Source organism: Rattus rattus, chromosome 4 (assembly GCF_011064425.1).
Source record: "Rattus rattus isolate New Zealand chromosome 4, Rrattus_CSIRO_v1, whole genome shotgun sequence".
Classification (NCBI taxonomy): domain Eukaryota; kingdom Metazoa; phylum Chordata; class Mammalia; order Rodentia; family Muridae; genus Rattus; species Rattus rattus.
Window position 1 is genome coordinate 9151233 of NC_046157.1, and position 24033 is coordinate 9175265.

The 24033-nt window shown below is 42.8% G+C and overlaps 1 pseudogene; it reads right to left on the reverse strand.

The window, feature by feature from the left end:
- Window positions 1–4496: 4496 nt before the first annotated feature.
- Window positions 4497–4870, reverse strand: LOC116897824 (annotated as a pseudogene).
- Between the last annotated feature and the right edge of the window lie 19163 nt (window positions 4871–24033).

The following is a 24033-nucleotide window of genomic DNA, read 5'->3' on the forward strand; positions in this document are numbered from 1 at the left end:
ACTTGCAACGTACAGCCAGGGGTCACTTTTGTATACACCCAGGTCCTCGGAAGCCCTGTAATGAGCCTCAGACTCATTGTTCTCAGAAGGACACAAAAGGAAACAAAATGTCATCTTGTGTCTAAGGCTCGAAACTCTCTTGTCTCTGGTGAGACGGGATTCTGCTCTCTTCCCATCATGTAGGTACGCAGCAGGCCCTGGAGTACACACTGATTAATGTGCCTGTTTGTCTTATAGCACAGTTAAAAAGCATCTCCTTAAACTATGATTCACACTTTCCCTTTCAGCCTTTCTGGAGAGTTTTGTTCATGAATCAAATGAGGAGGCTGATTGCGCTACTATTTTAAAGAGCCAATTAAAAAGTTCATTAAGCGATACTGGAGGGCTTTAGCGAAGATTTTGGAAGTACACAGCTATACACAAAATTAACAAGCCGGAAGCTGCAAGTGGATTTGATGGTAGAATTTTTTCACCGTTACAAAGCTAGTCCTTTAGAGGATAATTGTGTTCTCCTCTAGAGGACAGGAGTGGGTCGTTAGAAGGGACCATATTAAGATATAGAACAGCACTAGATGTTCACTGACAAAGGTTTATGATTGTCTCCTTAGGAGAAAACGCTGGGCTTGAACCACACAAATTGGGCTTGTCCCATCGTATTCCAGGACTTTGACTCTTCTCTTTAGGGAGTGAGGGTCAGGGCCAAATGGTAAGACAATTGAAGCTCAAAGCAACTGCAAAGGACCAGACTGGCCCTGACCTATGGCCTTGATGCAGATCTCTGCTTCCTGTCTAAGTCCATTCTCTTGGTCTTATAAGTGGTCTCCACTATCCCCTTAGAATGAAAACCCAGAGTCCTTTTCGGTGCTTGCAATCAATGACCTTGAAAGGAGATGGTTTATCCAATAGAATGTGAGTGTCAGAAAGATAGATGGTTTTATTGTTTTGTTTTTTTTTTTTTTTTTTTTTTTTTTTCTTTTTTTCGGAGCTGGGGACAGAACCCAGGGCCTTGCGCTTGCTAGGCAAGCGCTCTACCACTGAGCTAAATCCCCAACCCCTGTTTTGTTTTGTTTTTTTGTTTCTTTTCTTTTCTTTTTTTTTTTAGACACTAGTGCAGGCTGGCCTCAAACTACTTATATAGCCAATGAGATTAAGATAACCTTAAATCTCTCACTCACCTGCCTCTAGCTCCCGATTACTGGGAATGTGTGTGTATGCAACCATGATCAGTTTATGAGGAGACCAGAGACTGAATCCTGGACTTCATGCATCTGGACCCTAACAACTGAGTTAAATCCTTACTCTCCCTACCCCACCTGTAAATATTTTCTACTGCATTACAGAAAGACGGTGTCTATAGTGTAATGTTCCAACTGCATACTGTTCAAGAATGGGACAGTTGGCATCACTAAATGCTACAATCTTCTGCTCGTCCAGAAAAGGTGAGGCTTAACAGGGAGCAATCATTTGTCAAAAGAAACTCTGGTGGGGCGGGGGGTGATCTCTGTTCTGGCAAAAGAAAGGACCAGAAATCAGACGTCCAGCATTAATTAAATAGTCAAGTACTACAGACCAGTACTCTCTATTCTTCATCAAAGGCTCGGAGGGGAATGAGGCCTTGGGCTGAAAGCAATAAGAAAGACTGAGTTTAACACTGGTCTCTGGGCTCCTTGAGACTGAGTTCTGAAGTCTTTAATCAATTGCTGGTTTGTTTGTGAAGGCAGTGAGCCATGTACTCAAGGCTCCCTACAGTCACTTTGTAAGAATTCTGAGAGTCTTCCACGTGACTCTGCACATTCTCAAGAAATGTGCTTTTATGAAGCAGAAACATTAATTCTGTTCCTACGGTTCTAATCTCGAGTCAGATAGTCTACCCGGAAGGTAATTCATAGACATAGTTCAAGAGGACCGATAAGGAGCAAAGTAGATATAAGCGATTGCTTCACATCTAGTTCCAAAGGATGGACGACTCCCAACCAATGAGTGATGTTAAACGGCCACTAGCCATCTGCTGTCAGCCCGCGCTTCCTGTTGAAAAGCCGGCCAAGAGGACCACACCCCACACCGTGATTTAGAGGCTGCTCTGGAAGGGAATCTCATGATGCCTAACACCGTGCTCTTTCCAGATGGCTCCAATCACCTTCCCTATCACCTCCAACCCCACGTGGCAGGCTGTTACCTTCTCAGCAAAGCCTGAGGAGGGCTCTGCTCACACCCTCCGAGAGGTGTCTGTGACGCTCCTGTGGGGGAAGCTCTCACAGAGGTTCTTGCTTATGCCGAAAACACACTGGGAATAAATAAACGCCCCCCTTCAACTCTAACACCTTCTAATCATACCAAAAATGCATGTGAACAGAACAGAAAGGGCTTAAAAATAAAACTCAAGAAGATAGGGATTCTCTGCTATTGAAAGAAATTCCTTAACACGCATCACCCAGGTAATAACTACTTCCTTTGATGGATTTCATGCAATTTTTTTGGAGCTAGAAATGGGGATGGGGCGGTTGGGAGGGGTAGTAAGTAAGAAATCTACATTCCTGGGTCAGGAGTGAGCACAGCGCAGAGCAGAGGCGAGCATCTGGCCAGGCCAGCGAGTTTCAGAAATCAGAATAGCTCTCTTTGCCTCAGGGACTCCCTGAGGGGGAGGCGGAAGGGAGGTGTTGCTCAGATGATACAAATTAAGAAGAAAGAGAACACTAAATCAGCATTCTTTTAAACCTCAGGAAAGAAATATTTCCTGCTGCCTAAGGCTTCCTCCATGAGGGCTAGAGTACTAGGGCGCACTGCCAGCCAGGTCACCCCTTTAGGAATGGGATGTGGGTGGGACCGGTTAACCTACTAGATTCACTTGTAAGGTTAGGCGAGTGAACCCTGCTATTTACCTATTTGTCTAGAGGATGAAAAAAAGAAAGAAAAGAAAAGAAAAGAAAAGAAAAGAAGAACAAAAAACCTTCTGAGCCCCTATGCCTGACCCAAACTTAAGGATGAGTGAAACATCACTGAGGTCACCATTTTCTGTCCCACTGAGTGAACTGAATCTGACAAAGCCCAGTGGGGTTTGCTTATTCTTTGGATTAAAGTTTGTTCCCTCAGTATGGAGGGCGTTTAACCAAAACAGCCCAGACCCTTGCTGACTGAACTGTACTTAGTTCTGGTAATATAATGAAAGACTGAGACGTTATGGGTGCTAGGTTAATCGCACAATTCGCTTGGTGTTCTAGAAACCCTGCATGAGGAGCTCAGAGCGCTGCCATTGTGAGAGGTCTTCTTTTTTTGCTTTGAGTCAGTAAAAGCGATATCGGAGTACAATCCTGAACTTTTGAAAACTTCATTACGTGAAGCTCAGGTGTCAGATTGTCTAAGATCCTAACTAGACAGGAATCCGGACTGTACCATTTTTAAGAGATGTATTTATTCTATCTAATTATTGTATATGGGTGTCCATGTGAGTATGTAGACACATGCATCCTTCCAGAGTCTAGAAGTGGAGTTTAGACCTCCAAGTGGTGGAGTCATAGGCTGTTGTGAGGCATCCAATGTAGATGCTGGGCAGAAAACCTGGGTCCTCTTCAAGAGCAGCAAGTGCTGTCCACTGCACATGTAACTACCAGTTATATAATGATTAGAAAATTGAAATTACTGTGTGACTTAAGCTGTATTTTGACTTCAGCCACCTCTAGCTCTTGAATTTATTTCTGTCCCTCCAGAGTTACAAGGACAAACTTGTCTCTCTCTTCTGTGAGCTACTGATGGAAGAAAGCCAATGCTTTTTTAAATACTAGTGCACAAAGACTCATATAAGAATATCAAAACATAGACCATTTCACTCTCTAAAATTAACCATGAATCTGTGTATGGTGACTATGGCAACAAGTAGAATGAATGTGTGTGTGTGTGTGTGTGTGTGTGTGTGTGTGTGTGTGTGTGTGTGATCTACCTGTGGCGTTTTAGGTTCACAAACATCAAGGTGGAAGATGTTGATTAGACCTCATAGGCCTGTGTTAGGGTATTGACAGGCTAGCTGATCCCAGCCAAGGTTCACTACCTGTAGGAAAAACAGAGGCTGTGGTAGAGTGTTAGAGCCAGCAGAGAGGGACAAAACCTGCTTTTATATGTGTGTGGAAGGCAGGGTGCTGCATTAGTCTCAGGGCTATAGTTTCTGCGAATGAATAGTTTGAGTTGCCATAAGTGTACACATTCTTTAAAATAAAATCTCAATGTAAAAACAATTTAAACACAGGTAACACAGAAGGTTGTGGTAATGAACCTAAGGTCATTTTTAATTCTGTGATAGCAACTTGGTAAACATCTGATCTTGGAGCCTTGTGTTTCTCTCTCTCTCTCTCTCTCTCTCTCTCTCTCTCTCTCTCTCTCTCTCTCTCTCTCTGCACAAAGAAGACTAGATAGGCAAGGTGCTGTGACAAGAGAACATAGGCAGTCTCTGGGGCCACAGAAATCTCACAGTGAGCCAGGCACAGACTTGGGATACGGAAATGTACTCAGCCATTCAGCACCGTCTGGACAAAGCTCTCCACAGTTTATACCGCCATTGCTGTTCTCATGCCCTGCTACCAGCATCTCTACTTCTTCCTGTGTCATCTTCTCACCCAACCTGACAAAAACGTGATGGCTTTCAGCACCCATGACAGGCATCATTCCCTTCCTTCGCAAATACATGAATCGTCATGGGTTCCTTGGTCCTTGTCCTTGGTCTGCAGCATGGACAGGAAGTGCTCAAAGTCTAGCACATTGACATCCGTTTCATCACCTTTGGAGTTCTCCAGGACCTTGAGCACCTTGCCATTGGGAGGGTTCTGGCACAGGGCCTTCATCATATCTTCACATTGGCTGCACAGGTTTTTGCCATCTTGGTTCTGTCCGACAGCAGGCGGGTCTCCTTTAATTCTGTGGTCTGGTCCCTGGGGACCTCAGATGTCTTGGCCACTCAGCTCGGTGGGACCTTTTCCATCAGTAATGACCAACTCTAATGATATTTCATCTCAAACCATAAGCGACTTTGTGTTTGAAAGTAATTGGTAAAATAGAAAATGAATTCTGAGTGTAGAGGTTATTAAGGAGCACATTGAAAAGCACGTTCAAAGTCTGGAGCGTATTGTTGTAACACGCCTGTGGAAAGCCAAAATAACTTCCATGAAAATCCTGGCCGTCTATACTTTTATTCTGTACTGAGTTTGTAAAGACCCTTTTTGTTCCAGATTCTTTAAAAAAAAAATCCATGAGGTTTGTTAATAGCCCAGATAACTTCACCAAGCTGAAGGACCTTCAATGACAGGCACCATATGTGCATGGATATCAGTAAGCGTTTTCTACGTAGCAAACTAATGTGAAGCATGAAATAGCTATTACCCCACTATTTCTTGGTTAATGATTTGAGCTGAGATCAACTGCATAACCTTTTGGGGGAATTTGCCTTAGTGTGTTCAGAGCATGACAGTAGGTTAGTTTCTGGCTAACTGATTCTGCCATCTACACATGTCTCTGGCACCTGGCAAGCTGGTTTAGGTCTTTTCACATAATGACTGAATTTTGCTTGTGTGTGTGTGTGTGTGTGTGTGTGTGTGTGTGTATTTATATGAGAGACTAGGAGGAGAGACCACATATTGCCTTATTACCTAATTATTATCTTATCACTTAAGATTAGAAGTGCACAGTGTCACTTCTGCTGTCTATCTCTATTGGTCAACACAAGGTCAGTCCAGATTCTAGGTAATCAGAAAACTCCAATCCTTTATGAGAAAAAAAAAATAGCAAAGTCATATTGCGAAGGTATGAACATATATGGCAGGTGAGATTATTACTGCCATCTAAGTAAAAGTGTGATTTGCCCAAATTAATGCCAACGTTTGCTTAAAGATTAAATTTGTTATTTTTTTACTCCCTGATATTTCAACAACGTGCAGTATGTTTTTTTTTTAAAAAAAGAAGCAGTTTGTGAAGGAAAACATATGCAAGTCATAAAGAAAGTGGAAATAAATTCAAACCTTCTCCCGTCTTTGCTGAGAGCTTGCTTATATCTATCCTTGCCTCGATGCGTTATTTACCTTTCTCACAGTTATTACAAAATAGCAGCTCTAAAGGAGCATGGGCGTGTCTTGGCTCACAGCTTGAAGATGCACAGTCTTTCGTGGTAGGGAAGTTATGACAGCAAGGGTATGAAGTGGCTCGTTCGTTTGGTTTCATTGGTTGATTGGTTTGGTTTTTAGACAAGGTTAACGCCCCACCCCCACCCCCCAAAAAAACCCAAGCAGACAAAACCAAACAAAAAAAATCTCTCCCAAAACCAACCAACCAACCAACCAAACAAACAAAAAACACTTAAGATATCTTTGAATGGCAATCTCTACTCTCCCCACTCCCCCCGCCCCCAGCTTCTTAACTACTAGGATTACCGGATTTCTCATACTATACATATAAGGCTAGATTCCTTTTTTTAGTTTAGTTTTATCATGACTTTGTTTTAAGACAGCGTCTCACTATACAGTCCTGGATGGCCAGGAATTCACTATGTGGACCACGCTATCCTCAGTGTCACAGAGATCCACTTGCTCTACCTCCTGAAAGTTGGGACCGAAGGCAAGTGCCACGATACCTGGCTATTTTTAAAAATTAATTCATATTGATGGATATTGTTATTTGACAATTTCATGGATCTATAAATAATACATTCTGATTACTCTGTCCTTGACAGCCTCTCTTATTATAACTTACCTTCCCTATCAGCCCTCCCTTTTCTCGGCCTGTCTCTGTCATGGCTTTTCATTTTGTTTTATGGCCCATTTAGTCTAACCATGGTAAGGTATGTGTCCACTGGATTAGAAGTATCCATTGGAGCCTCATGGAGTCACTGGTGGGTTCGAAACTTACGGCACTTATTTCCCTACACCCGAATCTCTCAGTCAGTAGCAGACAGTTCAGCACTGAGCAGTGGTATCTCTTCTTCGTTCCCATCCAGGCCTGACTGCTGTTAGGCCTATTCTTGCACAAACTCAGCACAGGTCTGCAGCTGCTATGAGTTTGTAATTGCAGCTGCTATGTATTGCCCAAGAGATGGCATTTAGCTCTCTTCTAGCCTTTCTATTTTCTCCTGCTCCTTCTTCTGCAACATTCCCTGAGCCATAGAGGGAATAATCTAAATGTCCTGTTAGGGATGGGTATTCACTTACTGATCATTTAGTGCCTTGTATAGCGATGAGTTCCTCCACTCTCTGCCAGTCACTCTCATCAATATATTTAGAGGGAAGCCTGGCAGCACACCAACTTATTAAAATAACAGTATTCTGCTCCTTGCTAAGACCTGGGTTCTCCCGTACCGTGACTTTTGGATCAGTGTTACAGTAACAAGAATGAAATCCCCCCACATTGCGGAGTGGGTCTATAATCCAGTCAGAAAAACACTACTCACCTAAGCTTAGTGCCAGCATTGTACAGGTGAGCAGAGCTTGCTTGGCAGCATGACCTCATGGGTCATAAGGTCCTGCTCCGGGTAGGTCCGCAGATGCCTTTTCTCCTCCAACAGTCTGCACAGCACCCCGAAAGAGAGAGTTGGTAAAGGGAAACCTCCAGCCCAGTTTAAGTGTGCTTTTTCTATATCGTGTCTTCTAGGTCTGTGACATCTTCACCAGTTGGGCCTTAACATTTAGTTCCTGTGGATAACCGAGAAGAATGGCAAATCCTGTAATGTTTTGAGGGCCTCTATGATCTCCCTGACCAATAACTCATAAGACAATATCCCACCCCAGGCACTGGGGTTTTTGTTTAATAACCCATCACTTCTGCTCTTAACCACTCTGCTTACTGCTTTTGGGGGGAAACATGACTTAAGCATAAGATTCCTTTAGCACAGATGGTGTTGCCTCACCCAGGCTCCACAAGGCACTTTATGGTTTTAGTCCCCCCTCGGTATACATAGAAGATTAGGTCCAAATTCCTCAAAGATAGCAAATAATATGAACGCTCAAGTCTCTTACCTATAATGGCATGGTATTTGCATACGAGCTACCTATATCCTCCCCTGTACTTTAAATCTCTAAATTACGTGTAATGCCTAATACATTGAAATGCTATGCAAATAGTTATTATACTATGTTGTTTAGAGACTGGCAATGGGAAAAGTTTGTAAATGTTAAGTACTCGTACTTTTATATTCAAATAATTTCATCTATAATTGATTGACTGTGGATCAGGACGACCAACTGCACAGACGTCACTAACATCCTGATTCAGTGCTTCTAAGGGTGACGTTCATAGAAGGACCAGGTTAAAATAGAAGATTTTAAGTGTAGGAGAACTGAAAAATGAAATAAAAAAATGAAAATGTAAAGCATTAGAACAGTTCTGTGAGTGCTGCAGGGTGGGGGAGTATTTCTGGTGGGACTCTGGATGGCTACCCAGAGAAAGGGAACTAAGAGTCCCACTCCCCCATCCACACTTAGGGAGCTGGGATAATGTGCAGTAACACAAACGGTCACCTATGGTAAAAACAAGCAAACAGTCTCTGGGCAACGTCTAGTTATCAGACAAAGCGTTACTGACTATAAAAAGTGTGAACAATATTAGTGATACTCCTTTTACAAAAGATTAAAAACATAATTGTGGGGGCTCAAGACCCCTTATGAACAACAATGCCAAGCAACTAGAGCTTCCAGGGACTAAGCCACTACCTAAAGACTATACATGGACTGACCCTGGACTCTGACCTCATAGGTAGTAATGAATAGCCTAGTAAGGGCACCAGTGGAAGGGGAAGCCCAGGGTCCTGCCAAGACTGAACCCCCAGTGAACGTGATTGTTGGGGGAAGGCGGCAATGGGGGGAGGGTGGGGAGGGGAACACCCATAAAGAAGGGGAGAGGGAGGGATTAGGAGGGTGTTTGCCCGGAAACCGGGAAAGGGAATAACATTTGAAATGTAAATAAGAAATACTCAAGTTAATAAAAAAAAAAAAAAGAAGAAGACACAAACAAACAAACAAAAAAAAAACAATTGTGTGTGTGTGGGGGGGGATGGGGATGTGGACATGACTGTAGATGCCACAGAAGCCAAGGAAGGGCATTGGATTTCCCTGGGGCTGGAGCTGTAGGCAATTGTGAGGCATCTGCTGTGGGTTCTGTGAACCAACTCTGGCCCCTCTGTATAGAGCAGTGCAGGCTCTGAACTGTTGAGGCCCCTCCAAGGCCTCTCTCGATACTTCTAACCGCAACACATTAGAAACGCAGCTCAACAATTATTGCTAGGAAGACCAATTATCGATCATAGCATTGTAAACAGCTGTCGGACATCCATGATTATGTGGATGGTAGGTCTTACGGTGTGTACCCTATACAGTTTGTAATATAGCTGCATAATATATAGAAACAGGGTAGAGTTTCAATGTTCTTTGCATTGACTGTGTAAAAAGTGGGTCATTTAATTGAAGCCAGAGACACACGCTGTAAGGAAAGTAGAGGCTTCTCTAAACTTTCAGCTGCGGGCTGAGAAAATGTAATTAGTGATGGCTTGTCACAGGGAGGGCTCCTTTAGAAACTGGGCTTGCTAAGTCATGCCTGTTCACGGACTGGCCCAGAAGACAGAGGTTAATTGGGGACAGCTGTGGCTGTATGAGGCATGTCTTCACTTGAGAAGGCCAACAGCTCATAGAGGAAACCTTTGGCTTTTAGTCTTCCTAAAAAGAAAAGACTAACTCTGTAGGACAGCATTGATGTGAGAACTGAGACAGACTCCGACTGAACTTGGTGTAACTTGCTGAGCATTATAATAACAATCATGGCGCTCTGACACTATAACGCTTCAAGAACAGCATCCGAATCCTCTGAAACCCAAATGTGGCTTCAGTGTCAGTTTAGAATTCTAGAAGTCACACTTGGAAAGGGCTCCAGGAATCTCTCAGTCCAAACTCAGTTTTTCTAACTTTAGAGGGAACTATTTCCCTAGAGCCAAGGAAGTAACTAACTAATGTTCCCAAGGTAGGAGTGTGGTGTGTGTGTATGGTGTGTGTGTGTATGTGTGTGTGTATCCCTGTGTGTGAATGTGTGCTTGTGTATGCCTGTGTGTGATTTTGTATCTGTGTATGCCTCTGTCTGTGTGTGTGTGTCCGTGTGTGTGTGTCTGTGTGTGTGTCTGTATGTGTCCCTGTGTGTGAATGTGCGCTTGTGTATGCCTGTGTGGGTGTGCATGTGTGTGTATGAGTGTATGTGTGTGTCTGTGTACGTCTGTGTGTGTGCGTGTGTGTGTGTGTGTAAAACAATTTATGATTTCAATGTATCAGTTCCAAAAGGAAATGCAGGGGACCACACAAGCAAACTCTTTAAGAAGAGTAAATAAATCAATAAAGATTGCAGTTAAAAAAAAAAAAGAACTCTTTGAGGTCGGGAGAGATGTCCGAGCATCTAAGAGCACAGTGCGTTGTTCTTGCAGAATACAGGAGTTGGATTCACAGCACCACATTTCGGGGCTCACACATCCACTTGAAATTCTAGGTCCAAATGATCCAACACTCTCTTGCTGTGGCAGACACTGTCTCTCAAATGCATGTAGACGAATATGCTCACAGACATGGACATACACATATGCACACAGATGCACAAATAAACCTTAGAAAAAGAGAGCATTGATTTGATATTGTCTAGAGACTTTTCGGATTTTTTTTTTAACCTTTCACAGCTATTGACAATCACTGTCTTGTTACCCTAAACAAATGTAAGGGAAGTGGCTACACGGGCATACACACACACAGACACACACAGACACACACAGACACACACAGACACACACAGACACACACAGACACACACAGACACACACACACACACACACACACACAGACACACACACTCCTACCTTGGGAATGTTAGCACTGGGCAGAGAAAAGATAAAAATGACATGCTCTAGCATTTCCTTTAGCATCTGCCCATAAATCCAAGACAAATAACCAATCATCCACTTATTAATACAAATTACCACTGGGTGTTTTCAAAACACCAAGAGGCCTTCAGTAGCTCACGACAAAATATCACTAAAGCCACTTCCACGACAGCTACTACCATTACCTAGCAAACCAGTTAAGAGGCTTTAGATCCAGAGATCCGATGCCATCATTTCTTCAGTCCTGAGTCTTTAATTGTAACTCCCATCTTTGTCCTTACGATACATCCTAAGCTAGTGTTCGTTAGACCGTATGTGCCCAGGAGTTCCCCTAGCATCCAACATAAAGGCAGGATCAGACTCAATAGGCATAGAACGCTCTGCTGTCAGGTGAGCTCATCTAATCCAGGCATGGATCAAGTTAATGCTCACGGAACTTCTTGTTTTCCTAGTAGTACCTAGTATTTGGACTTCAGAGTTTACAGTGATATCTACAGGCAGCAGGTGTGTCAGGAATGTCCCCATTGGCCAGCTAAATAACTTTATGGCATATAGTAGACACTAAGCATTACTCAATATCATCATCATCTTAATCATAATAATTTATTTCCTGCTTATGTTGTCAGAGCCCAGTTTACTTCCTATAAGGGCAAACACTGCACAAAAACTTGTACACACACACACACACACACACACACACACACACACACACACCCCGTTTTGTTCTGAGACAAGGTCTCTCTACATAGCTGTGACTGTCCTAGAACTCACTATGTAGATCAGCTGCCTCATGTTCACAGAGACCTGCTTGGCGTTCTCTCTCCCAAGTGTTATCATAAATATATTTTAAGTAGACCTCGTAGTTATTTTGACACTTGCCTTTCTTCCAATGAGTAATCATTTGCTTCGGCAACATGTTTGATCTTCGATTTTACCCTGTCCGTGTGGGTCCTGGTTAATTCCATTCCCACAGAAGAAATGAGTGTCATATTTCATTTTTGTCTTAATTTAGGGTATCTTAGGCTTCTCTCCTATGCAAATCTGTGCCTGGGACTGGCATAATCTAGTCTGAGAAACCTAGAGGCAGGAGTTGATCCAGAGTCTCTGGAGGGGGCTGCTTACTGATTTGCTCCTCATGGCTTTATCAACTCGCTTTCTTATAGAACCCAGACCACCAACTCAGGGATGGTCACACCTGCAATGGGCAGGAACCTCCCCTATCAATCACTAACTAAGAGAATGCCCTACAGGCTTGCCTGCTGCCTTCTCTTAATCTGAGAGAAGTTCCCTTCTCTGGGATGACTTTAGCTTGTGTCAAGTGGACCTAAGACTATGCAGCACAGTAATGCTACCAATCGCACACGATCATCCTGTTTAACAAATTACAGTTAAGATTTGTGCTTTAGACTTTGATTCAAGACTAAAGGTACCAGATCAGGGAGAGCTTCTGGTATTGTATCCATTCTCCAGAAGGACAGACTGAGACTGAAAAGTTTTTTTTCTTTTATCTCCAGGTCAACTACTACTAAGCCGTGAGTTAGTGATGGGGACAGATAATTGTCCAGGATTCTTAAGTCTATTCTTTGCCCCAATGAAAGTTGTTTGCTGTTTGATGAAGTGTGATCCATGCAGTGGGGTTGGGGGGCATAGAAATTTAGATAATTTTGTGAGTTCTAATAATTAGTCATCATAAAATAGAAGGAAACAAAATCAAATGTACTTCTTCTTACATCTGCCATGGTGATCAAGTGTAATCCTTTAACTGTAATCAAAGGTAGCATAAAATGTCAAAACCATGCACTTTATAGAACCTAATTAGGGAGTCTGTTTTCATCCCAATGTAGCAAGCACTTTTTTTTTTTCCTTCACGAGAAACATTCGGGGCATTTAGCCATCAAATTGGAAATCTTTATTTTAAGAACTTAATGCTGGAAAGTTATTCATGCTCTGGGGAAATCAAGGCTTGTATATATTAAATTTGGGTCAGCTTGAGGTTTGGGCTAGCTTTTCTTAGTTACAGATTGACGACTGAAGGGCCAAATATACCCTAAGAGAACATTGGAAGCTAACTTTGAGAGTAGAGCACCACTGAATGGAACAATGCTCCAGTGTTTTCTGATTCTCTGTCCCATCATGTGTCATAGGCAAATATAAAGCTGATGATGAACTAGCTAAACAAAAGAAAACCGGACAGCCAGAGCCTTTGTGGTAACCTGGGTTCTAGGCTGTGACCAGCAAGGACACTGGTTCTCAACCTGTGGGTCCCAACCCCTTGCATATTTGGATATTTACATTATGATTCGTGACAGTAACAACGTTGCAGTTATGAAGTAGCAACGAAAATAATTGTATGGTTGGGGTCAACACAACCCAAGGAGCTGTATTAAAGGGTTACAGTGTTAAAAAAGCTTGAGTACTACTGAGCTAGGAAATCAGCAGCTAAAAGGGAACAAGAGGGAAAAATGGATCACACTACATGAGTCAGTGTAGCAGAGAAGTGTGATTCTGTTATCTGAAAACACCAGCCCCATTTTAAAATTGCAAACATAGAGTCAGTGGAGACTCAGCAATTTAGAGAACTTGTTGCTCTTGCAGAGGACCCAGGTTCAATCTCCAGCATTCACGTGTTGACTCGAGTGTCTGTCACTCCAGTTCCAAGAGACTTGTGGGTCTCTTCTGATAGCTCCAGGTATGCATGTGGTATTCAGACATACATACATGTAGGACAAAAATGTATCCACATAAATTCAGTAAATTAAAGTTTAAAAATGCAAACATGAGTCACTGCTCCATTATTTACTAAAGAGAAATGCTGTTTATTTATTTTGGCATTAATACTATTGCATAGTCAAACCACATTTAAAAGTTTCTGGTCAACATTTAGTAGGGTTGCATCCAATGGAGTGTTAGTAAGTTCAATGTAAGTTTACAGTGTAGAGTTTTTTCTTAAAATTATCCTTGAAAAATATTTTGGAAGTTGTCATTTTGGAGTTTATTGCCATTCCTTTGCTCTCTGTTCTCTGTCCTCTGCCCTCTGCCCTTTGCCTTTTGCCTTTTGACTTTGGGTCTGTTCAGTGTTCCCTAGGGGCATGTTGAATAAAATATGAAAACAAATTTAATTTAAAACATTCAATATATTTTGGTCATATTCATTCTTTTTCCAAGCTCCTTCTAGATCTGCCCAACTCACTCAACTTCATATTTTCTTTTTATAGCTCTCTCTCTCTCTCTCTCTCTCTCTCTCAAAAAGACAAGAACTCAAAAGTCAAAATAAGAAAATCAAAACAAACAACAATAAAACAAAAAATAACAAAACAAAACATAACAAGACAAAACTAACAAAACAAAAAGCCCACAACAGAATGCTCCCAGAAGAGTGGGAACTGGGAGAGCGGGGCCGACACATGAGATGGACTAAAGTCTCATGCTCTAGCCAACTTTATTCAGAGCATCAGACAATTTATACTCTGAGGGTTAAGAAAGATCACCCGAGTAAAGTTCTCACGAGTTCAGGCTATATTCAATCACAGAGATAGGCTGCAGGTAGTGAAAACATCGTTCTCCATAGAGGCTATAAACATCAATTGAATAACAGCAGCAGGCAATAATGAGGAATCTCAAATAAACTCACTCCTATTCACCACACCCAGGAAAGTGTGAAAATAAAATCCAAGAATAATTCCACGTTGTGAAGAAACTGAGATCATAAAACTCTTGTACTCTTAGAGTGATCTCACAAGCAGTCAATTCCCTTCACATGACTCCATTCCTGAACCATGTTCTGACATCATAATATCTATTTTGTGTTGGTCAACTATTCCTGGGCAGGGGAGTATAGTTGATAAATTCAGCGACACTCCACAGGACAAACCTGATTTTCCCTTTCCCAGCGGGCATCAGTTACAAATAGTTCCTTGGTTGTGGTGGGACTTGTTATCCGTCTTTGTGAACCCATGCTGGTGCTGTGTGTGCTGTCACAGTATCTGGAATTCATATGAGTATCAGTTCTGCTGTGTCTGGAAGATGCTATTTCTATGAAGTCATTTTTATAATCTTTCTGCCTTCTCTTCTGCATAGATCCATGAACCTCGAAGAAAGGGGTTTAATAAAGACTGTCCTTTAGGACTGAGTGCACTGCACATTTTCCAGGTGTGGGTCTCTGTCTTAATTACCTTCCCCTAAAAGAAGACGCTTCTCTAATGAGGGATCTGTCGATGTAGCAATATGCCATTAGGAATTATTTTATTGCTATGTTTATGACAATAGTGGTGGTTAAGCTTTTCCTTGGGGACCATGACCGCTCTAGTTTCAAGTTCTTGATCACGTTAGCAGTGTCAGGTATAGATTTCATCCCAAGAGCCTTAAAGCCAATCAGAAAGGACATTCGTGCCACCATTGCACCAGTTCATCTTGCATCTGCATGTGAAGATGACTCATATTGATGATGACTTTTTTCCTCCAGTAATACCTCTAATTACCAGGAATGTAAGTCATTGGGGTGACGCTTTTAGTTAGGGACCAGCTTGATTACTTCATGGTTGATAACATAAATAAGCGGTGTCTTCAACAATAGGGCATCAAGTTGTGGAGAGTAAATAATTGGTATGCAGTAGTTTCTGACATTTGGGGGTGGTCTATGAGACCACCTTTCGACAAGGACCTAACAAAATGCAACTCATTTCCAGTGCTGGAGGTTTTACTTGGTAACTTAAAATGCCTAGTTAGAAGATTGTCTCCCCTGTTACATATGGGAATATTTAAGCACTAGCTTCAACCAGGTGAGAAGAGAACACTGTAAAAAAAACAAGTAAACTTGTGAGGATCAGTGTGGGTTTCTGTTCATAAAAACCTTGTACAGCTGAGTGTGGTGGTACACACCTTTAATCCTAGCAGAAGTGGACAGGTATCTGTGAATTTGAGGCCAGCCTGGGTTATATAGTGAGTTCCAGAATAGTAAGAGCTACATGATAAGACCAACCCCCAAAACTAAAAGTAAATAAACCCAAAGCATTGTGGAAGAGGACTACCAGTGGCTTTTACATTGTCCTGTACCATCTAACCATCTCTACTCACAGGTCGGATTTGTAGATGTTAAAGATTTCCATGTCTGGTTTCTGGGTTCAGATGGAGTGTACTCACAGTAGAGAAAGCTTTTGACTAGAACTGACAACTGACTGAAGAGAGAAGTTAGTAAGAGAGGGAGGTCCCTGGATTGTGATCCGGTACATTAGTGTGTTAGGAAAGGAGAGGAGAGGAGAGGAGAGGGAGGAGAGGAGAGGAGAGGGAGAGGAGAGGAGAGGGGAGGGAGGGGAGGGAGGGGGGAGGGGGAGGGAGGGAGGGAGGGGGGGGGGGAGAGAGGGAGGGAGAGAGGAGAGGAGAGGAGAGGATAGGAGAGGAAGGGGTGGAGAAAGGACTGCAGTACATATGTCTTTGAGCATCTGATTATTCTTAAATAAAGGTTGATTAACCAACTTACAATAAGCTTTAACACAGAGGATATCTAAACTGAAAATAAAAATGTGAAAAGGATCCACATCAGGAGTATTACAGTTAAAGTTATGCTTATTTGCAAAGTAAGAAACCTAGAGTCAATCAATTTGTGGTCTGTTTTATTCTTATGGAAATGCACTTTTATATCTTAGTGTGAGTGGGCAAAGGGGTAGGGATAGTAATGTGGGTAAACACACTGTTGACTGTTTTGAGATAGCATCCAAACTCTCTGGAATGTATTACTAAGATTACTCAAGGCCAAAGTGAGGTGAGGCATTACATTATCCAAATACTTTGTGGAAGGCTTGTCTTAAAGAGATAAGAAAATTTAAGTGATACACTTTACATAAGAAAAAATAGAAAAACTAGATAACCAGAAATAATCCTGCAACTTAACAGTCAGTATTTTTAAGAATTTTTTAAGCATCTATAAATTCTGTTACACTTTTACTCTATTTTAAAATATTAAGTTACCAAGATACATAAAATATGTGTCCGCAGTGAAACTCACACAAGCATGTTGGAAATAGATGAAGTCCTAATTGGATGTGTGTTATTGACAGGAGTGTGGGCATTTGAAAAAAAAAAAAAAAAAAACCCAGTGCTTCAACCCGTGGGAATGGCAAGGGCTTCTCCTGGTCCAAGTATGTATGGTTACAGCATGTACAGGAAGTGTGGATCTATCACAGCCTGCTCCTCTCAGGTAAGTGCAGTGTAAGCTTGCTCCCCTGTGGAGACCCCTACTGTGATTAGCTAAGAACCTTCTACCTCATTTGTGCTTACATAATAAATATGTTGGGCTTCGGGGTTGTGGTTGGTGCAATTCCTTCAGAGCGAACGGTCCACCATCTTTTCTATATGTGCCTATCATTTTGTCATTTCCTGTCACTCCAGTCGGGTTAATCTCAAGGCTGTGTAGGTAGCAGCAAATGCATATTCATATCAGCTTCCGTGTGGAAACGTTCATAATAGTCTCCATTAGAAAACCATCCCAACGTTCATTAGCAGATGAAGAAACATAGCAAGGCATATCTGCAGACTAGTTTCTGGTTTGGTCATAACAAGTAATCAATATATGATCAATAAGTATCAATATATATTGCCAGAACATAGGAAAACCTAGAGAATTAGAAAACATTGGACTGAGAGAAGGTACCTTCAAAAATCCATGCATTATATATGAATATATATATATATATATGTCACACACATATATATGTGAATACACACACACACACACACAAATATGATGTTACCTCTAGAACAGACAAATCTTTTCTAAAACAGACAGAAAGTAAATAGTTATTCAGATCTACTGGTGGGAATGATGAATATCCACAAATGCGTGCTAGGTTACTTATAAAAAAGATGGAAGATTCCAATATTAGAATGCAGTATTGGGTCTACAATCCCACAAATCTATTAGATTTACCTAAAAGCACTTAATGCTTAAAATGCATGAATTTTATGATACATAAATTAAAGTTCAATTAAACCGCATCCATGTATATATGTAGAATATAGCTTAGTTTAACTGAAGGATCATTTATATGTAATCATACATTTAACTACCTATCATGATATATCAATCATTTATCCTCTTTCTATTAATCTAAAATTATCTTAAGCCATGTGCAGTGGCTCATACTAGTTACTGCAGCACTTGTAGGATCAGAAACTTCAGGAGGTCTCCTCCTATGATCAGGCTCTACCGATCTCAGAAGAGAGCTTCCTCCTAGCTGCCTTCTGGTTACCTTCGAATCAAGATGCAGAACTCTCAGCTCCTTCCTCAGCACCATGTCTGCCTGCATGCTGCCATGCTTACTGCTATGATGATAATGGGCTAAACCTCAAACTGTAATCCAGCCTCAAATAAATGTTTGCTTTGATAAGAGTTGCCTTGGTCATGGTGTTTCTTCATAGCAATAGAAACCCTAACTAAGAAATTGGTACCTGGAGTAGGGTACTGCTGTGATAGGTCTGACCATGTTTTTGTTTGGAGGAATGGGGATTTTTAGGACTTTGGATTTGGAAAGTGATAGAATACTTTAAGTAGGACATAACGGACTATACTAGTAGGAGTATGGAATCTTTGATGCTGAGGGTAATTTGAACTCTGGAGATCATTCTTAGGATGTTCTGGTGAAGAATGTTGCTGCTTTTTGCTCTTGTCCAAAGAGTCTGCTTGAGGTTAAAGTAAAGAGATTTAAATTAATTGCCTTGACAATTAAGTCAAAGGAAGTCTCAAAAAAGCCCAGCATAGATTTTGTCCTCTAGTTTACTCTCATGAAGTGTGGCAAGCTTGGAAAGGGAAAAAAAAAATACAAAATGCATGGTTCAAAGAGAAAAGGGTCACAAAGAAGTGGAATGAGGCTAAACTCTGTGTTCAAGGATATTAAATGGAATTAAGGGCATAGTGACCTCTGGACAAGATTCTATCCAGCTAAACATGCATTTGCAGTTGTAAGAGGGAGACTTATATCATGTTAGGCATTATTATGACTTGGTTAGTGTTTTCATTTGGGCCTAAGGAGATATGATTATGTGTCAAATTGAAAAGGGATGGATTGTGATGGCTATTCTGGGTTTTCAACTTTATTAGGATCTATAATGGAAAGCAGAAAAAAAAGGGGAGGGGCATGGTGGTATACTCCCAGGAGAGAGAGACAAGCAGATCTCTGAGTTCAAGACCAGCCTGGTATAGAACAAATTCCAAGTAAAGAAAATCTTCAGTCCAGTTGTGATAGTCCATGCATTTAATTCCAGCATTCAGGAGACAGAGCCATGAAGAGCTCTTGGGTTTATGGTCAATCTACAAGAGCAAGTTCCAGGACAGCCAAGCTTAGGCAGCAAGGGACTTGGAAAACAGGAAGTTGTGGATAATGCAATAGAACGGTGTGGGTGGGGGAGGTGGGGGAGGTGGGGGAGGCGGGGTTTGGGAGGAGCATGTTCTAGCATCAGCAAGAAACAGAACTCACCAGCTTCATTCATATGCCTCTTGGTCAAGAGTAGAAGGGGTTACTTGGACAATTGATGCTGGTAAGCTGGAGATGAGAAGTTAGCAGTGATTAAGACAAGAGCAGCATCACTGAGGTGAAATCTTCTGAGAAGTGTTTTCTGGGAGCACAAAGAAGTTGTGTTCCAGAGATAGCCAAGGTTGTACCTCATGCTCCAGCTTGACTTGGGAATATGTACGAATCACCCATGTGATACTTGTTCTAAGGTATGAAGGGTTATGGAGAGTAACTGAGGCCTGGCAATGTGAGAGGCCAATGAAGATCAATCGTGAAGGTCCAGTCTCAGTTGCAGTTAATGGCCTAGGACTGAAGGGGTCATACAAAGAAGTTGAGGCTTGGTACCATAAAGAAAGCCTATGAGAGGCTATTGGTGAAGCATAGTTGCAGTGGAAAAGTCCATCAAATTGAAGTTACCAATACCATGAGAGGACCACCAAGGGCAGCAGCAGCAATAGAGCGGAGTCAACTGGACCCTGGAGTGCTGCAGAGGGCAGAGCTGGAGAAGTGACCTAAGCCCTTTGGAGGGGCCCAGAAGATCATGTGTGGATCCCAGGCATTGGAAAAAGAAGCTGTGAAGTTAAAATTGCCTTTGATATTCCAAGATGCCAGAGCCATGGTACCTGCTGAGGAGAGCTGCTAACAGGAAAGGGAACCAGCAGAAGAGAATGAAGTTTGTCGCTGCTGAGTGTCAGATCTGCCAACGATAGTCAACACGGATGAAAGGAATTGAAGATCTGAAGAGCACGTTGACCTCGTATGTAGAGATGTTTGCAGTTTGAGCAGCTGGGTTTTTGTCTTGCTTTGTTCCAGTATTTCCTTGCTATCATGTTTTGGAACAGAAATGTATATCAAATGCTTTACATATTAGAAATATGTGATCTGCTTTCTGATATTGATTTTATAGGGGATTACAGTTAAGAGATTGCATGACTCAGGAGAGACTTTGAACTTTTAAACATTGATGAGACTGTGATAGACTGTAGGGATTTTTGAAGCTGGACAGTGTAAGGCAGCAGGCTGCGAAAGGTACCCTGATTCCTTGTGGAGTAGGGCAAATCCTTGGGGACCCTAAAAGGGAAGGCAGGCACATTCCCAGTGTACCAGGAGATCAGAGCCTTCTCATGTAGCTGCAGCCCATCCCCACCACTACCACAGACCCCTGTAGAAAGGTTAGAGACAGATCAGTCATGTAGGGCAATGCCCCAAGACCAGCAGTGAGGCAGCGGAAGCAGTCCTCCCTCCCTGTCTGAGTTCTCTCCCCCTCGCCCGAACCCATGTACTTAGCTGGGCCAGAGATCTCCATGGGGAGTTCCTGACTCGAAGCCCCACAGGACAAAATATATTTTGCATTATGCTATGGCCCTCATAGACTCATGTGCTTGAACAAGCTAACGGGGCCAGGGAGTAGTAGATGTGGTTGTTTGAATATGTTTAGCCCCATATGGAGTGGTACTGTTAGGAGGTGTAGCCTCAGAGGAAGTGTGTCACTGTGGGGGTGGGCTTTGGAGGTCTCCTCCTACGCTCAGGTTTCACCTATTGCAGAAGAGAGCTTCCTCCTAACTGCCTGAGGATGCTGGTCTTTCCTAGTTGCCTTTGAATCAAGATTCAGAACTCTCAGCTCCTTCTCCAGCACCTGTCTCCCTGCATGCTGCCACACTTCCTGCTATGATGACAATGGACTAAACCTCTGAAACTGTAAGCCAGTCCCAATTAAATGTTTGCTTTTGTAAGAGTTGCCTTGATCATGGCATCTCTTGACAGCAATGGAAAGTCTAACTAAGACAGATATCATCCTCTACTTTCTGTGTCTGTTGCATGAAAATGGTGCTCCACATTGGTGTTTTCCCAATGGGCAGTAGGTGTCCGCAGGCTCGTCCATCGCCATCGCAGGGACTCACAGGAGCTCCAGCCCCCTTGTCAGGTGGCCTTAGCTGTCTCAACAGGTCCCGGAATCTTATAGACCTTTGTGTTAGCAGGTGGGGTGCTGATTGTTTCTACTTGTTTTTTCTTTCCAAGCCAATAGTTAGGGGTGTCCTTCCCTGTTTGCTTTCTTGTTGTGACAAACACCATGACCAAAAGCAACTTTAGGAGGAAAGGGTTTATTTCCTCTTACAGGATGACTGTGAATATAGACCATCATTGGCGCAAACCAAAGCAGGCGCTCAAGGCAGGGGTCTGAGGCAGAAACCAGAAAGATACACTAGTTACTGCCTTACTCCCTGGCTTATGTTAGGTACTTTTCTTACATAGCCCAAACCTACTAGCCTAAGGATAGCGCCACCCACAGTGGGCTAGCCTCTCCTATATCCATTAGCAATCAAGAAAATGCCCCACAGAGATGCCCACATCACCCCCTGGAGTGTTTCAGGTTCAGTCTGAGGAAGAAACTGAGAAAAAAAAAAAAACAGGCAAAAAAGTAAAGGACAGATGGACACAGGGACACACAGAGACAGACAGTCAGACAGACAGACAGACACACACACACAAGGTTGGGTGGAGAGGGATGCAGAAGAGAAGAGAAAGATTGACAGGGAATGTGTGAAATTTTAAAATGTTGGGGTTGGGGTTAGGGTGGTAGAGGTACAGCCTACAGTTGGAGAAACACCTACTAGGACTCCTTCAGGGAATATGAAATAGGCACGTGAAGCACTTGCATTTAAATGCAATGGTATTAAGAGACCTTTGCAAGTACATGTGTCGTGCCATGCTTTGAGGAAACGGACCTGGTCATACATGAGAAGGCAGGGTCAGGGTTGGGAGCTCGGGACAGCTTTGTAGACCATGAAATCCAAGAATTGAATTTCATGACAGAAAGGAATTGAGACCACAGAGGAAGTGACTCCTGGAAAGATTGCGTTACTTTTAAAGTAACTCAGGCCCGAAGCTTCTTCTGTGTCCCACCGAGAGCTAGTCTTGGTGTTACTTCTGAATGTTTGGTCTCCAGATTGTTTCTCTACTTTCTCATTGTCCTGCTTGGGTTCGGATCTCATTTCTTGATGTAGTTCTCCAGTTATTTATTTAAGCACTCAGGCTTTCTTCCTTCTCTATATTCCTCTGCTCTCTCTCAGTCTCTCTCTCTCTCTCAGTCTCTCTCTCTCTCTCTCTCTCTCTCTCCCCCCCTTCCCTCTCCCTCTCTCTTACTCTTACGTTTACACACAGATTCATAAACACACAGGGGTGGGAGGAGAGGAAGAAAGGAAAGACAATTTCAAAGCACAGAATGCCTAAAATGACCGATGTAGGAGTTGGGGACTCTAGGATACAATTAAAATCTGAGTAAAGTAGGAGGAAAAGACAAATTAGACAACAGCTTGGCCCAGTGTCTTATGTTCTGAGGTCATAAAGACAGAGTCACGAGTGGTCTGGAGTGGCACAGGGGACAGAAGGGGTCCTCAGGGAAGATGCCATTGCACAGGAACCTGCAGGTTGTCGAGTAGGTGGAGAGGGAACACGGCTTCTGATAGTAGAACCTATGAAATAAAAACGGAGTAGAGGCTACGCTTCAGAGCCTGCTTTTACTTCAGCGGAGGTCCCTTTAGGGCTGCAGAAATGCAGTTTTGAAGGCTCAAGTTGGTGCCGAATCACCAAGACCTGGGCAGACCATACTGAGGAATCTCAGCACCATCAGACCGATATGGCCTCTGGTCTCCCCTGGCGATTATGCCCTTACTATTTCTCCTGTAGCCACTTATGTGCTCCTTCTCTAGCTGTAGATTATGAGCTCGTACAACGGAATGCTCGCAGAGAGCAGATGGTCACCCAGCAGTGGGGAGCGAGGTGCCAGGCTTCCTGGGCTCACTATGGAAGCTCAGTGTACTCAAACACGAGTGTGAAGAACAAGCTGCTTAGCCCCTCTGGCTTTAGTTTCCCCGTGTACCAGCTACAGAAATAATGTTGGTTCCTCAGCGGGACTTGCGGGTTAAGCGAATTGCATGGGACAAGTCCTTATAACATTGCCTGGCACAGACTCCAGAAAAAGGGCTGTCATGAGCTTTGGTGAGGCCTTCGGGTATAGGTCTGTAACGAACGCAATGGGGTTTCGGGATCAATCAGCCTGCCTGCGACATAGCTGCTTGGCCTTCACACCAACCTGGAGCCTTTTTCACCCCTCTGAAATTCCGTACGTCTTCATTCTCCGCAATGGTAAGCCAGCATTTAGACTGTACCATGCTTGCAAATCTACCAAGGTTTCCTGCCCAAGTCTTTGCACACCGTGAAAGGAGAACAAATCGGAATGAGGCTTTTGGTTGGGCTAGGACTCCTGATGGCCCAGCGTGTGGGTCACCAAACATCCATGACTTTGTCACTTACACTCCGGGTGAGGGCTTCATGAGTTGCAACTTTCTTTCGAGATTAACTTTCCACACTGCTCCTGCGAACACCATGCCTACCGGAGCAATTCATCAGTATTTTAGAAGAAGTGATCTTCCCCAACACGGAGAACAGTTTCAACATAATTAGTAGCATTTCTGGATCAACACAGCACTCTTTCAATGTGTATGACTGAGGAAATGAATGACTCTAATTATACCTTATTAAATTTTATTAATCCTCATTAGAACTCTATTATTCTTTATAAGTGGGTTACCGAGAAGGGAGTGAAGCAAGTGAGCGATGCTGGTCAAGCTCCGTTATACCTAAGTGAGCAAT